General features: G+C 40.2%; 1 protein-coding gene across 1 annotated transcript in view; it reads right to left on the reverse strand.

Moving 5' to 3' along the window:
• AGBL4 (ATP/GTP binding protein like 4) overlaps window positions 1–5,310 on the reverse strand; it is a 1,451,937-nt gene extending 1,446,627 nt beyond the window's left edge. Inside the window, exon 1 of the mRNA XM_025357747.1 lies at window positions 5,119–5,310. The gene's annotated coding sequence lies outside the window, so the exon portion shown is untranslated. The remainder of the gene's footprint in view (window positions 1–5,118) is intronic.
• Window positions 5,311–13,934: the final 8,624 nt, after the last annotated feature.

Consider the following 13,934-nt stretch of genomic DNA (forward strand, 5'->3'; position numbering starts at 1 on the left):
AATATCTAACTTTGGCACCAAAACTAATTTGATAGCAAAACCCAACCCAATTTATGTGACTCTGTTTATAATTTTTATCCACTTACTGTGAATGTGATATTGATGTGTTTGATTACACCGTACTATCTCATACCCCATTGGGGGTATTATGTAATCGACAGTACATATGCAGTATTGCCTTTCCATAATAAAAAGAAATTTGAGTTCTGAAATATATTTGCATCCAAACCTGCCAGATAAGGGACTGCAGACCTGAATTTCCTCTTCTTTTAAAGGTGATTTTCTACTGTGCCTTTAGGAAAAAAAATATTATCTTTCTCTCTCTGTTTTTCTCTCTCTCTCTGTCTCTCTCTCTCTCTCTCTCACACACACACACACACACACACACACACCAATTAAGATATCATTTCTTTGGGGGTGTAAGACATTGTATACTTTCCATAACTTATCTCTAATTCTCACCTTAAAAGTAGCTGTTATCATCCCCAGTTAACAAATACAGAAACTAAAACAAAAAAGGCTTAACTACTACTTTGTCCAACCACTAACACAAGCTATTAAACAATATTCTCATTTCTAAGGCTTTTTACAATTTCAACATTCTGCCTATAATTGGTTTCAGATTCATATAGAACTGCTTTTTGAAATAGACCCATTTATTTCACAGAGAGTGATTAAGGTCCATTTTAACAGACTGCATCATTTAAAAAAATGTTTGTCTACCAGGGCCTCCACAAAATAACTTGACAAAATAGAAAAACAAATTATTTTACCAGGTAATTAAAATAAAAGCTTTTTTTATAATAGCTGCAACAGAGGGAGAAGAAGCTAAGAAAAAGAAGCAGGTGCAATCTTGCATGAGACTAATACTCCAACATGTAACTAACTGTAAGGTTTTCTTTTTTTTAGTATTGATAATCAAATTTATAGGGAAAAAGAAAAGTCCTGACATTTGTGTCCCCATTTTAAAGCACAAGATTTAAAAGAAGAAACTTCCTTTTGTAAATCTGACCCTCTTACAGAGCTATCTACATGCTCTGTAAAAAGCTTGGATATAAAAAATTTCAAATGTATTGCATATACTTTACATATAAAACCATGTGTAAGGTATTTTAAGTGTCCCTTCATTCCTCCAAGAAATTCCTCAAAATCTACTTCACACAGAGATCGGTCCTATGATACATAGTTCAGGTAACAATTCTACATTCTCCAAAACTTAATGTCTGTCTTTCTTCTGATAGCAAAGCAGTGAAAAACCAATGAAGAAAAAATAGAATTTCTTATATTCATCATTGTACGTTTATATAATTGCTTTTATATGTAAAGTATATGCAATAAATTTGAATTTTTTATATTCAAGCTTCAAGTGAACTAAGGACATAACATTTATTGGACACTTCAAGTACATGATATCTAATATTCACAATTATCCTGCAAATATCATCCCCATTTTACAAATGAGGAAACTGAAGATCAGAAAACTTGAGTCCAACGTCCACATATAATAAGTCACAGAAGTAGGGTTTATACAAGGATCTGAGCCCATTTCTTTCCATTTCACCTTATTAGAATATGCTTAGTTTAGAATATTTCCTGTAAGGCAGGAATTTTCATCATGGCTATGATTTCTTCAGAAAGTGGTATATTGTAATACAAACACAAAGCCAAATAATGAATCTGGATAATATTCAAATTGTCAAAAAAACTAATCTTCCACTAATTATTTGCAGATCTTAATTATGTTGTCAACTTCTCTGTGCCAAAACTTCTCCACATATAAAACACAGAGAAAACCTTAGACAACTTAGAGAGTTGTTATGAGACTGAAGTAAAATGTATAAAACACTTAGTACAATGCATGGTACAAAACAAACACTTCATAAATGTTGGCTATTTCAAGTGAGATAAGAAATTACCAGATGGCCATATTTTGTATCGGGGGACTCCAGCCAGCAATAGCTGCACACGTAATCTAAAACCACTCAATCCTGAAACTGGACAGTGATTTAGTGGTAAAAGACAAGGAGGGTCAATAAAATTCTCTCTCTCAGAAATTTGAATTAAACAAAGACTGAGGCATTTATTCGCCTAAACGACCTGTCTTTTTACCATCACCAGTTTTCTACCGTCAATGTTACCAATGACCTCTCTGTTGCTAAATCTAGTTTTTTAGCCTTCATTTTGTATTGCTTGGCAGTATTCAGTCTACTGAGTATTTCGTTTCTCTTGAAACATTCCTTTGGTTGTGCTCTAATCTCTCCAGTTGAACCTTCTCAGTCTCTTTGGGAGGCACTGAAATACTGCAGCTACTCAACACTTCATCCCAGGCCTCTTCTCCCTCTAGGCAATTTCATCCACACCCATGGCTTGAGTAATTATTTCTATGTCAAAATAATTATCTCTATGCCAGTTTCTACTTTTCTTGTAAATACAACCAGCTTGTCAATCTCTCCACTTATTTGGATGTCCTAAAGATACCTCAATCTCCACATAGTCTAAAACCAAATTCATGATCTTTCCTCTCACACCTACCCAAAGCCCCTTCCAATGCTCCCTATCCCAGTAATGGCACCACTAACTATCCAGTTGCACAAATTAGAAAATGAGAAGTGGTCTTTGATACTTCCTTCTCCATCATCCTCATATTTCACTAAGTCCTATTAATTGTAGCTCCTAAGTATTTCTCAATTCCTTCTCTTCATCTCCACTGCTACCTTCCAAGGTCTCTTTGTATGCACTCTTGTATCCTCTGTACTCTCCTCACTGTAGCTGGTGAAGAGTATATCCTATATCGACTCTTGTATCCTCTGTACTCTCCACATTGTAGCCAGAGTTGTTTTTTAATTATTCTAATCATGGCATGCTTCCATTTAAAAGCCTTCGATGGCTTCCCATTATTCTTAAGATTTCTGACCCAAATTCATATCATAGTCTACAAAATACTGGAAGATCTGGCTTCAGCATACCTCTTCTCTCTTCCCATTGCCCCACATGTACCCACACTTGTCTCCTTTCAGTTCCTTAAACACAGCATAACATGTTTCCACCAGTCTTGGGTTTTTTTGTTGTTGTTTTGTTTTGTTTTGTTTTTTGAGACGGAGTCTCACTCTCTCGCCCAGGCTGGAGTGCAGTGGCGCGATCTTGGCTCACTGCAACCTCTGCCTCCCAGGTTCAAGCGATTCTCCTGCCTCAGCCTCCCAAGTAGCTGGAACTACAGGTGTGTGCCACCACACCTGGCTAATTTTTTGTATTTTTAGTAGAGACGGGGTTTCACCATGTGAGCCAGGATGGTCTTGATCTCCTGACCTTGTGATCCACCCGCCTCGGCCTCCCAAAGTGCTAGGATTACAGGCGTAGTGAGCCACCACGTCCAGCCCTGTCTTGGGTTCTTTGCACATGGTTTTCCTGCTGCCTGGACTACTGTTTGCCCTTTTTTTCAATTATCCAATCCCCATCATATGTCAGCTAAAATATCACTTACAGACAATATTAGTAATTCAGTTATTCATTTAAGAAATATTTATAGAGAACATACTAAACACTTAGTTCTAGACACGTGGTATTGATAAAACAACGCCCTTGTAGAGCTTACATTGTAGTGGAAGGAGACAGGAAATAAGTAATACAAGCAAGTAAATTAAATAGTATGTTCAAAGGCAATAAAAGCTATGAGAAAAAAAGGAAAAAAGGACAAGGTAAGCTAATCCAAAGCAGGGAAATTCCCAGTGCCTAACTTATTGCCTGGCATATAGTTAGCACTCAATAATATTTGTTGAGTGGATGAATGAATAAAGGAATGAGCATGTTCAAGTTATGAGGGAGCTAAAACTATAAAATGAGTATAGGAGCTACTCAATAAAACAGAAATGCCATGAAAGAAAGGGAAATAATGAAGGTCTTGAGAGATAATGGTTCCTTGAACCATTTCTGAGGGTGCCATAGTTTTCAGTTCCATTTTCTGGTGTGTGTATGTACCATAACCACACACACACACACACACACACACACACACACACACCAGGACCGAAGTAATTCAAGTGGATCACTCTTGTAATGATAATACCCGATCAGGACACATATACAAGGTTATGTATACCACTGCCAATACCCATCACACACATATCCCCAAAGCCACTGATTTTCTACCCACACACCCATGTCATTCCATAACATCCAGGTCTTCAGTGGTCAGCCTCATTTAGAGTCAAACTCCCTCCCATATACTCAAAACTGTAAAAACCTTTGCTTTCTTCTATGACCCTGTGAGACACTTAAAGTCAGTATCTCACAAAGCCCAGCCATATGCACAAGAGGTCCCCTCAGGAAGAGGATCCTGGGTCTCCCTTCTTGTCAGTCTCCCTGTCCCTTAAAGGCTATGTTCCACCCACAGAAGTGTGGACATGCACTCCTTTGATTCTGAATGACCTTCAAGATCACTGAACCCACATACTCTCACACTTAGGCTCCAGCCTCCTTTGCTAGGCTCCTAAAGGACTGGGGCTCTGGGTATCCCCTCAAGGCCTCTTGTCTTTTTAAGGACCTATACAAGGATTATTTGCATAAATTTCTCTGTGACCAGGGGTGACCCTGAGGACACCGCACATCCCCAAACACAAATACTCTAACTCTCCTTTCCATGGCACTGTCTGATATTAAAGTAACACACCTTCCACGTATACCTCCCTCTTTAGAGTCAGAGCCTCCTACTCCCACCCCTAGCCCAAATCATGCCCCTTTAGGGATCTCTCCCATGCTCCCACAGGGCTGTGTACACCCTTTCCATGACACGCCTAGCCCTAGGATTAGCCTTCACCACAGGTGATCCCAGGATTAGGGTCCTGTGTCTTCCCTCGGGTCCCAGCCCCTTCCGGGTCCACGCTCTCTCAGAAGTGTGCACACTCCCCCACACTCCCCTCCACCACCCTGACTTCGAGGTCCCTGACCGCCATTCAGAAGGGTACACGCCACCCTTGACCCCTGACCCTGAGGTCATAACCCACCGCGCAAATATACAGCGGCGCCTCCTCAGGAGTAGGACCATGCCCGAGTCCCCTCTTCCCTGAGACCCAGGACAGCCTGGCCGCCTCAGCCTTCCCCAGATCGACCGCCCCCACAGACCTGCTTCAGGCGCCGTCTGGCTCCCCTCCGCCATTTTTGTTGTCCCTCAGCCTCCGAGCCCACGCGAAGACCGCGGGGCAGTAGGGAGCGGGTGGTGGGATCAGTGGGCTGACAGGAGCTCCCTCAGGAAGACGCGGCACGACGGTTGCCAGGGCAACGGGCGGCCGGCGCGCGGGCGGCCAGCGCGCGGCTGAGGGCGGGAGGGACGCCTGGGAGGAGCGTGCGTCCAAGGCCCCGCCCCCGCGGCGCGAGCCCGGGCCTTAGCCGGGACCAGGGCTCCGCGGCGCTGCTCCTCCGCAACCCAGGCACCGCATCCTGGCAAGTGAGCAGGCTCCGCCACCCCTAGAGCGCAGGGGCTAGGTCTGTAGGGATGGCACTTTCCTTCTGGCGACCGGGGTCCTCGTACTGACCGCCCAGACTAGCTAAACTGGCTTTTCTGTGGTTGGTGCTCAACTTTGGGGACTTGGGACAGGTTTCTTGATTTCCCAAAGCTTCTCCCCTTGGCTTGCCTGGGTTACTTGTCTTCAACTGAAATGCACTGAAAACCAACTGTGTGCCCACCCCAGCCCAAACACACAGAGGCCCAAAGGGTTCTGGCTCCTTGCCCCTCCGCGACAGCAGCAACCCTCAACCCCAGAAAAGACTTATCCTTTTGCTGATGTATTTTTCAGTAAATATGGGATGCTCTTTCCCACCTTTCAGTAGTGACACGCCATTATCTTCTAAGATCAAGCTAGAACATTACCTCTCCTGACCAGCTCTGGCCTCCCACAATCCCCTGTATATGCCCTGTATTCCAAATGCTTTATGCATTGTTTGCTTCTCGACCATGAGCTCTCTGATACCTAGGGTTGATCTCTTATCTTTGTATACTCCACAGTGCAGCGTGGTGCATGACACAAAATAGGATGTCAGTCAATGTCTGCTGAATGGAACATGGTGGTAATCTGAAAGGAAGTGAGGTGGAGAGAGTGAAAGACGGAAGGGGGAAAAACGCTAAGAAAAATGTGTTGTTGAGTTGATTGCTTTAGTAGACAACTATTTTTAATCTTGCTGGAGACTCTGAAAAACAGGGCAGAATGTGTGCCTGCCATTGTCCCACTGAAGAACACGGAGGCTGGGGCATTTATGTCCTAATTTCTGTCTCCGTTGGTTGAGGGTTACTCTCCACCTTCCAGCTTGAACTCTCTCACATTTCCTGGTTATGCTTGCCAGGGCTGAGCAGACTTCTAGAGTTTGAGAGAAAGCCTTGAGGCAGAAATGCAGAGACAGACCAGAATGCCTTCTAAGTAAGATACTGGCCACATGCATGGAACTATCCATTCATCTGCATTAAAATCAGGGATAAGAATCTTGTACGGAAAGTTACATGAAAATATCTATCAGAATTATCTCTCACATTTGAACAGTTTAAAATTCACAAGCCATGTCCACACAACTATCAAGATGAATATATATGTGGTTTCCACAGTCCTAATGACACTTATATAAAGGCTGTGAGGGTTGTGGGAATGTCGGTGTCGGAGGAGTCAATAAGGGCTAAGAAGAACAAAAGAACTACATTAAGTATAGGGAGATGGAAAATAAAGAGAAACGTGGGTTCTACTCAGACTGACGTTATAGCTTTATAATCTTGGGCAAATCATTTAAACTCATTGAGCCTCAGTTTCCTCTTCCAACAAACAGACAAAGGTCCTGCCTACCACAAACAGTTGCGCTAAGACACAAATAGGGCGATGAATGAAAATGCATTTGATGAGTATAAATCCAGCCAATAAAAGAATCTAGCATGGTTTAGAATAATTCACTTAAGCAAACATCTCCTATGCCTCTTCTGAGCCAGGCTCTGTGCAGATGCTGAGGATAAAGAGACAAACATAACACTATTAAATTGAACTACATTGGTCAATTTAAATTTTAAGTAAAATTTAGAACTCAGTTATTTAATCAGAGTAGCCACTTTTCAAGTGCTCAATACCTACATGTAGCTACTGGCTACCATGTCGGACAACATATGTATAGAACATTTCCATCACTGCGGAAAGTTTTGTTCATCAAAATTGATAGACAAATGCCTACTGGGCAGAGGAGATGAAAAGCCGGGAAAACCAGCTTGCTGACAGGACCAAGTTCAGTTCTCCTCTATGTCAGCTATTCCTCAGGAAGCAGTGCAGGAGGGAGTATAGACTTCTTCACTACTGCTGGAGTCCTCAGAGACTTCCCTTTTGTTGTGTGAAATAACACAGCATGGGAATTGGGGGGAAAATATCCCCCACATGGGCTCCTGGGAATTGGTTTCCCCATGCTACCATTCATATGTCCCTGGGAGGTCTGTCTCCCCCAGAGACCTCCTGTGATTTCTGTCTCCACAGAAAACACCCACCCACAACAAGGGTGCCTTCTTTCAAGCAAAATATACCCTGTAGGATTCACCCACTCCCTCCATAAACATTTACTAAAATGATACCTTCCATGTGCCTGGCCAGTAAGTTAGATGCAGAATGGAATGAGATACATATTTAATTTATAATCATATTTTTACATGCACAAACTCATTTCATTCTCAGAGCAGCATTATGATATTGGTATTAATATCAGCCTCTTGTACAGAAGACGAAATTGAGGCTCACAGAGTTTAAGTGACTTATACAAAGTTTCAGGCAGAAAGTAGCAGACTCAGGAAAGACTGAAACTATGCTAGGAAATTCATCTATGTTATCTCATGTAATTTTCAGACCAAAAATACCATGCCTTTGAAGTTTACAAACTAACTAGAAAGAAAGGATTAACGTGCACAAATTCAGTTTACAATTAATTTCTAAACAATGTGGTAAGAGCAATGACACAGGCATGCTCAGCAAAATGGAGGAGCACCAAAGAGAGATCCCCCTGATAGGCATCTATAGGCACAGCCCACCAGAAATATTCAAAATAGCCAATCCTAAATGTTTACTCTGCTATACCTTACATTTCTCACAGAAATCCCAATAAAGGCTTTGGCCTAGGATTTCCCCTTGCTCCTGTGTTCTGACATCAAACCAAAACCTGGTGTTTCCCCTGTGACCCTTCATGGCATAAACTTCTTTCCGAGCCTTGTTCTCGTTTACTCCTGTGGCCACACCCACTTAATCATACCACATCCAATATTTATGTTCTTAGGACATGCTTGTTATTCTGCCCTTCAATAAACAGGCTATTGTTGTTTACTCTTTCCATGTAAAATTTTAAATCAGCTTGCCTAATTGCAAAAAACGAAAGAAAGAAAAATAATGTTGCTGTTATTTTATTAGAATTGTGGTAAATTTATAGATTAATTTAGGGAGAAATGACATCTTTATGATACTGAGTTCTTTTATCCAGGTACATGATATGTCTTAAAATCTGTTTAAGTCTTCTATGTCCTTCAGAAATATTTAACAAATAGTTTTGTTTGTTTTTTGTTTGTTTGTTTTGAGACATAATCTCTGTCACTGAGGCTGGAGTGCAGTGGCACGATCTCGGCTCACTGCAACCTCTGCTTCACTGGTTCAAGTGATTCTCCCGCCTCAGCCTGCTGAGTAGCTGGGACTACAAGCATGGACCACCATGCCCAGCTAATTTTTGTATTTTTTTTTTTTAGTAGAATCTGGATTTTACCATGTTGGCCATCTGGTCTCAAACTTCTGACGTCAAGTGATTCGGCCTTCCAAAGTGCTGGGATATGCGTGAGCCACCACACCTGGCCAAAACATTATAATGAGATATTTTATATACATTTTCATACTATGTCTTTAAAATCAGGTTTGTGTTTTACACTCATAGCATGTTTCAATCTGAATTAGCCACATTTCAAGTGCTCAGAAGACACATATGGCCGGCAGCTACCATATTGGAAAGCACAGGTCTAAACACTCTAATTAAAAGGCAGAGATTGACAGAGTGAATTGGGGGAAAAAAAAGAAGCGAGACCTAATTCTATGCTGTATACAAGAAATTCACTATAAATATAAAGGTATATATGGGTTAAAATAAACAGAAGAAAAAACAGACTGTACAAACACTTATCCAAAGAAGGCTAGATTAATATCAAAGTAGACTTCAGAACAGAATATATTGCTAAAAAGTTTAAAGAGGACATCACATAATTATAGAGGTCTTTTCAGCAAGAAGATAGATAACATTATTATTAATAATGAATTACTGAATGCTTATGGTATAAGACCTAAAAATAACATTTTATGCTGCCTTCACATGTAGTAAAAACAGGAGGGCCTGGAATTACCTAACCACAAGTTCTCCTCCCCATTCTTCTCACACAGATAAGGTCCCCAAGTCAAAAACCCTCCTTATCAAACAGATCAGGTATAGTTCCTGATTATCCCTGAGCGGTTTCAGTTCCCTACCAATCCGTAGAAGTATTCAAACAAGCCAATTAAATCCTCCCATAGGAACCAGGGAAGCACTCAACCCTTTTGAAACTACAAAGCCTGCTTCTTACAGCTACTGATTGTTCACTGTGTTCCTGAGTATAACCTCCATTTGGCCCTTTAATGGTGTACAATGTCATCTTCTCCTGGGCTGTGAGTATATGTGACTAATAAACTGCTCTCAATCTCATCTGTCATGTCAGGTGTCATGTATTCAGCCATTCCCATAAGGCCAAGGCAGGAATTTCCCTCACCAATGGGGTGAAAGGGAAGTAATTAATGCTTTCCTCTATAAATCAGGAAGAAGAGAAGGATGTCCACTGTCAACACTTTTATTTAATATTGCACTGGAAGTCCTAGCCAGTAGAATAAGACAAAAATAAAATTCAGATAGACTGAGAAGGAAAATATAAAAATGTCTATATTTACAAAAGACATGTCTATATACTTAGAAAATCCAAAGGAATATACAAAAAGCTATTAGAACTAATAAGTGAGTTTTCTATATGCATATGTCAGTTGCATTTCTATATACTAACAAAAAACAAAACTTCAGGTTAAGAAAATAATACTATTTACAACATAAAAGCACAGATAAATTTAACAAAATATGTGCTAGACTTATACAGTGAAAGCTATAAACTATTTTTGAAAGAAATTGAAGAAGACCTAAATAAATGAAGATATACACCGTGTTCATGGATCAGGAAACAATATTGTTAAGATGTCAATTATCCTGAAACTTATCTATAAGATTCACTATCCAATAAATATCCAATAGCTACATGTAGCTATTTAACTTTATATTAATTAAAATTAAACTAAAATTAAAGTTCTTTGGTCAAACTAGCCAAATTACAAGTTCTTAATAGCCATATATGGCTAGTGGCTACCACATTAAACAAAGCAGATAAAGAATAGTTCTCAGCTGGACACAATGGCTCACACCTGTAATCCCAGCACTTTGGGAGGCCAAGGCAGGTGGACTGCTTGAGCTCAGGAGCTCAAGACCAGCCTGGCCAACATGGCAAAACCCCATTTCTACTAAAAATACAAAAATAAGCCAAACATGGCAGCGCATGCCTGTGGTCCCAGCTACTCAGGAGGCTGAGGTGAGAGGATCACTTGAGACCAGGAAGCAGAGGTTGCAGTGAGCCAAGATCACACCACTGCACCTCAGCCTGGGCAACAGAATGAGATCATCTCAAAATAAATAAATTAATTTAATTTAATTTTTAAAGAAGAATAGTTCCATAATCACCAAAAGTTTCATTGGACAATAGCAATTTATAAATTCAATGCAAGCTCCATCAAAATTCCAGTCATTAAATAACTTTTATAATTAAAAATGACAAGCTAATTTTAAAATGTATATATAAATACAGGAACTAGAAGAGCCAAAACATTTTGTAAAAGAAAAACGTACTAGGCCGGGTGCCTCAGTGGCTCATGCCTATAATCCCAGCACTTTGGGAGGGCGAGGTAGGTGCATCACTTAAGGTCAGGTGTTCAAAACCAGCCTGGCCAACATGGTGAAACTCATCTCTACTAAAAATGCAAAAATTAGCCAGGCATGGCGGCCAGTGCCTACGATCCCAGCTACTTGGGAGGCTGAAGCAGGACTGCTTGAACCCGGGAAGCAGAGGTTGCAGTGAACCAAGATCACACCACTGCACTCCAGCCTGGGCAACAGAGCAAGACTCTGTCTCAAAAGAAAGAACATGCTTAATAATAAATTACTAAATTGGAGGACTTACACTACTTGGTTTCAAGGTTTACTATAATACTACAATAATATAAACAGCATCTGATTTGCATAATCACGTAACATACAGCATATAGACATACTTATAGATCAATAGAACAGAATAGCATCAAGAAAAAGGTCCATACATATATGGTACATTGATTTTTTTGACAAAAGAGCTAGGGTAATCAATGGGGAAAGACAGTTTTTTAAACAAATAGTAGTAGAGCAATTGGTTATCTATATGCAAAAGTAACATGAACTTGGACCAGTACCTTTACCATATACAAATAGTAACTTGAAGTGGATCATAGACCTAAAACTAGAATAAAAACTATAAAACTTTTAGAAGAAAGCATCAACAAACATTTTTGTGACCTTGATTAGGCAGAGTTCATAGGACACAAAAAGCATAACCATAGAAAAAATTGATAAATCAGACCTCATCAAAATTAAAAATTTCTGCTCTTCAACCCAGTATTAAGAAGACAAAGACCAACAACCCAACTATGGACAAAATGGTTGAGCAAGAAGATATGCAAACGGATGATAAGCATGTGAAAAGATGTTCAATATCTTTAGTCATTAGGAAAATGCAAGTTAAAATCACCATAAGATACCACTACCAAACACTATAATGGTTAAAATTTCAAAGACTAAAAATACCAAATATTAATAAGGATGCAGAACAACTAAAACTCTCATATATTGCTGGTGAAAATGCAAACTTGCACAGTTACTTTGGAAAACAGTTTGGCAATTTCTCTCTCTCTCTCTTTTTTTTTTTTTTTTTTTTTTTTTAGATAGTCTCACTCTGTCAGCCAGGCGGGAGTGCAGTGGCACGATTTCGGCTCACTGCAACCTCTGCCTCCCAGGCTCAAGCAATTCTCCTGCCTCAGCCTCCTGAGTAGCTGGGATTACAGGCATGTGCCACTCACATGCCCAGCTAAATTTTGTATTTTTGGTAGAGATGGGGGTTTCACCATGTTGGCCAGGCTGGTCTCGAACTCCTGACCTAAGGTAATCTGCCCTCCTCGGCCTCCCAAAGTGCTGGGATTACAGGCGTGAGCCACTGTGCCTGGCCAGCAATTTCTTATAAAGTTAAACATAGCCTTATGACCTAAAAATTCTATTCCTAATTATGTACTCAAAACACTAAAACCAAGTTGCGGATATAAACATGAGCTAAATAAAAGTGGTAAATCCAACTACCAAGAAAAATGTAAGTGAGGCTGTTGGCCTAACAAGGAAAGGAAGAAAACTTGCAGCAGATGGAGGGACTGTATGTTGGAGCAATAAAGAACTAAGGAGCAGGTAGTTTTATTAACTTTTTTCCCAGACCATATGACTATCTGCAGGGGTCTCCCAGCAATGTTTAGAGGCATAGGAAATTATTTTCATGTTATGGACTGAATGTTTGTGTTCCCCCAAAATTTATATGTTGAAGCTTTCAATGTGATAGCATTTGGAGTTGGAGATTTTGGGAAGTAATTAGGTCATGAAGGTGGAGCCCTCAAGAAGAATAGTACTCTTACAAGGAGAGGCCAGAGAGCTAGCTAGCTATCTTTCTACCATGTGAGGATACAATGAGAAGTTAGCAGTCTGCAGCCTGGAAGAGGTCTTCAGCAGAAGCCAGCCACACCTGCACCTTGATCTTGGAATGCCAGAATTCAGAACTGTGAGAAATAAATTTATGTTGTATATAAGCCACCAGTTTATAGTATTTCTTATAGCAGCCTGAGCGAAAACACTTCATGTAGAGAGAAGATATTTAATACCAAATATTAAAAAGAAAAAATTTAAAGATGAGCATGAGTGAACATAGCTAAGTTAATGAGGAGGGTCTCCTTGATTACATGAACACATATAAGTGCTGGATAAAATGTTAAAATTTTAAAACATGGCTGAATTCAAAAGAAAGGAAAATATTCTGAAGTTACAAGGAAGCTTGAAAGATCATGTTCTTCATTAATACGTTCCATTACCTCCCAGCTTCCCCTATACCAAGCTCTCAGATTCAATCAATAACTTAAAGGCAGCCTAATTTGATGGGCAGAGTATTGTCTCAATGATGGCTGGGGTGGAGTACTATCTGAATGAGTCAGACTTGATATTGACTTGAGGAAACTCACAGCCTAGGGAAAGAGACATTGTAGCAATTTAAAAATGGAGGAACCTGTCTCCTTACTAGCTCCTATCTCTCAATCATGGTAACTCATGCCATCAAAGAGGATGTAATTGACACTGACACCAGTCTTTCTGGGTAGCAAAGAGGAAGAGCCACTGACAGCTGGTTTAGTGTGTTTGAAATATAAACCGAGCTCAGGAGAGCACCAACAGCTTCTTAGCACAACAATATCATACTAGGGGCTACTCTTCTGAAAGGAGCAAAGCTAAATGCAACTAATAGAAAGGAAATGCTGTCCTTACTAATTTTTTATTGTCTCCAAGAAATATGAATGCCCAACCCACTGCCTTAGTGAAATGTGATAACTTCTTGGGAAGCAAGTGAGGAAATCAACAGTGATTCATTGATCTTAAAATGGCTGAGAAGGGTAGGAATTGATGGAAAATTGACCCAAACCTGGTATACTGAAAAGGTCAGAGAGGCAGACTGTCCTCCTTTAGAGATAAGGAGCACAGTTCCTAAAGGAGGGAATGAG

This window comes from Theropithecus gelada, chromosome 1 (assembly GCF_003255815.1).
Source record: "Theropithecus gelada isolate Dixy chromosome 1, Tgel_1.0, whole genome shotgun sequence".
NCBI lineage: Eukaryota > Metazoa > Chordata > Mammalia > Primates > Cercopithecidae > Theropithecus > Theropithecus gelada.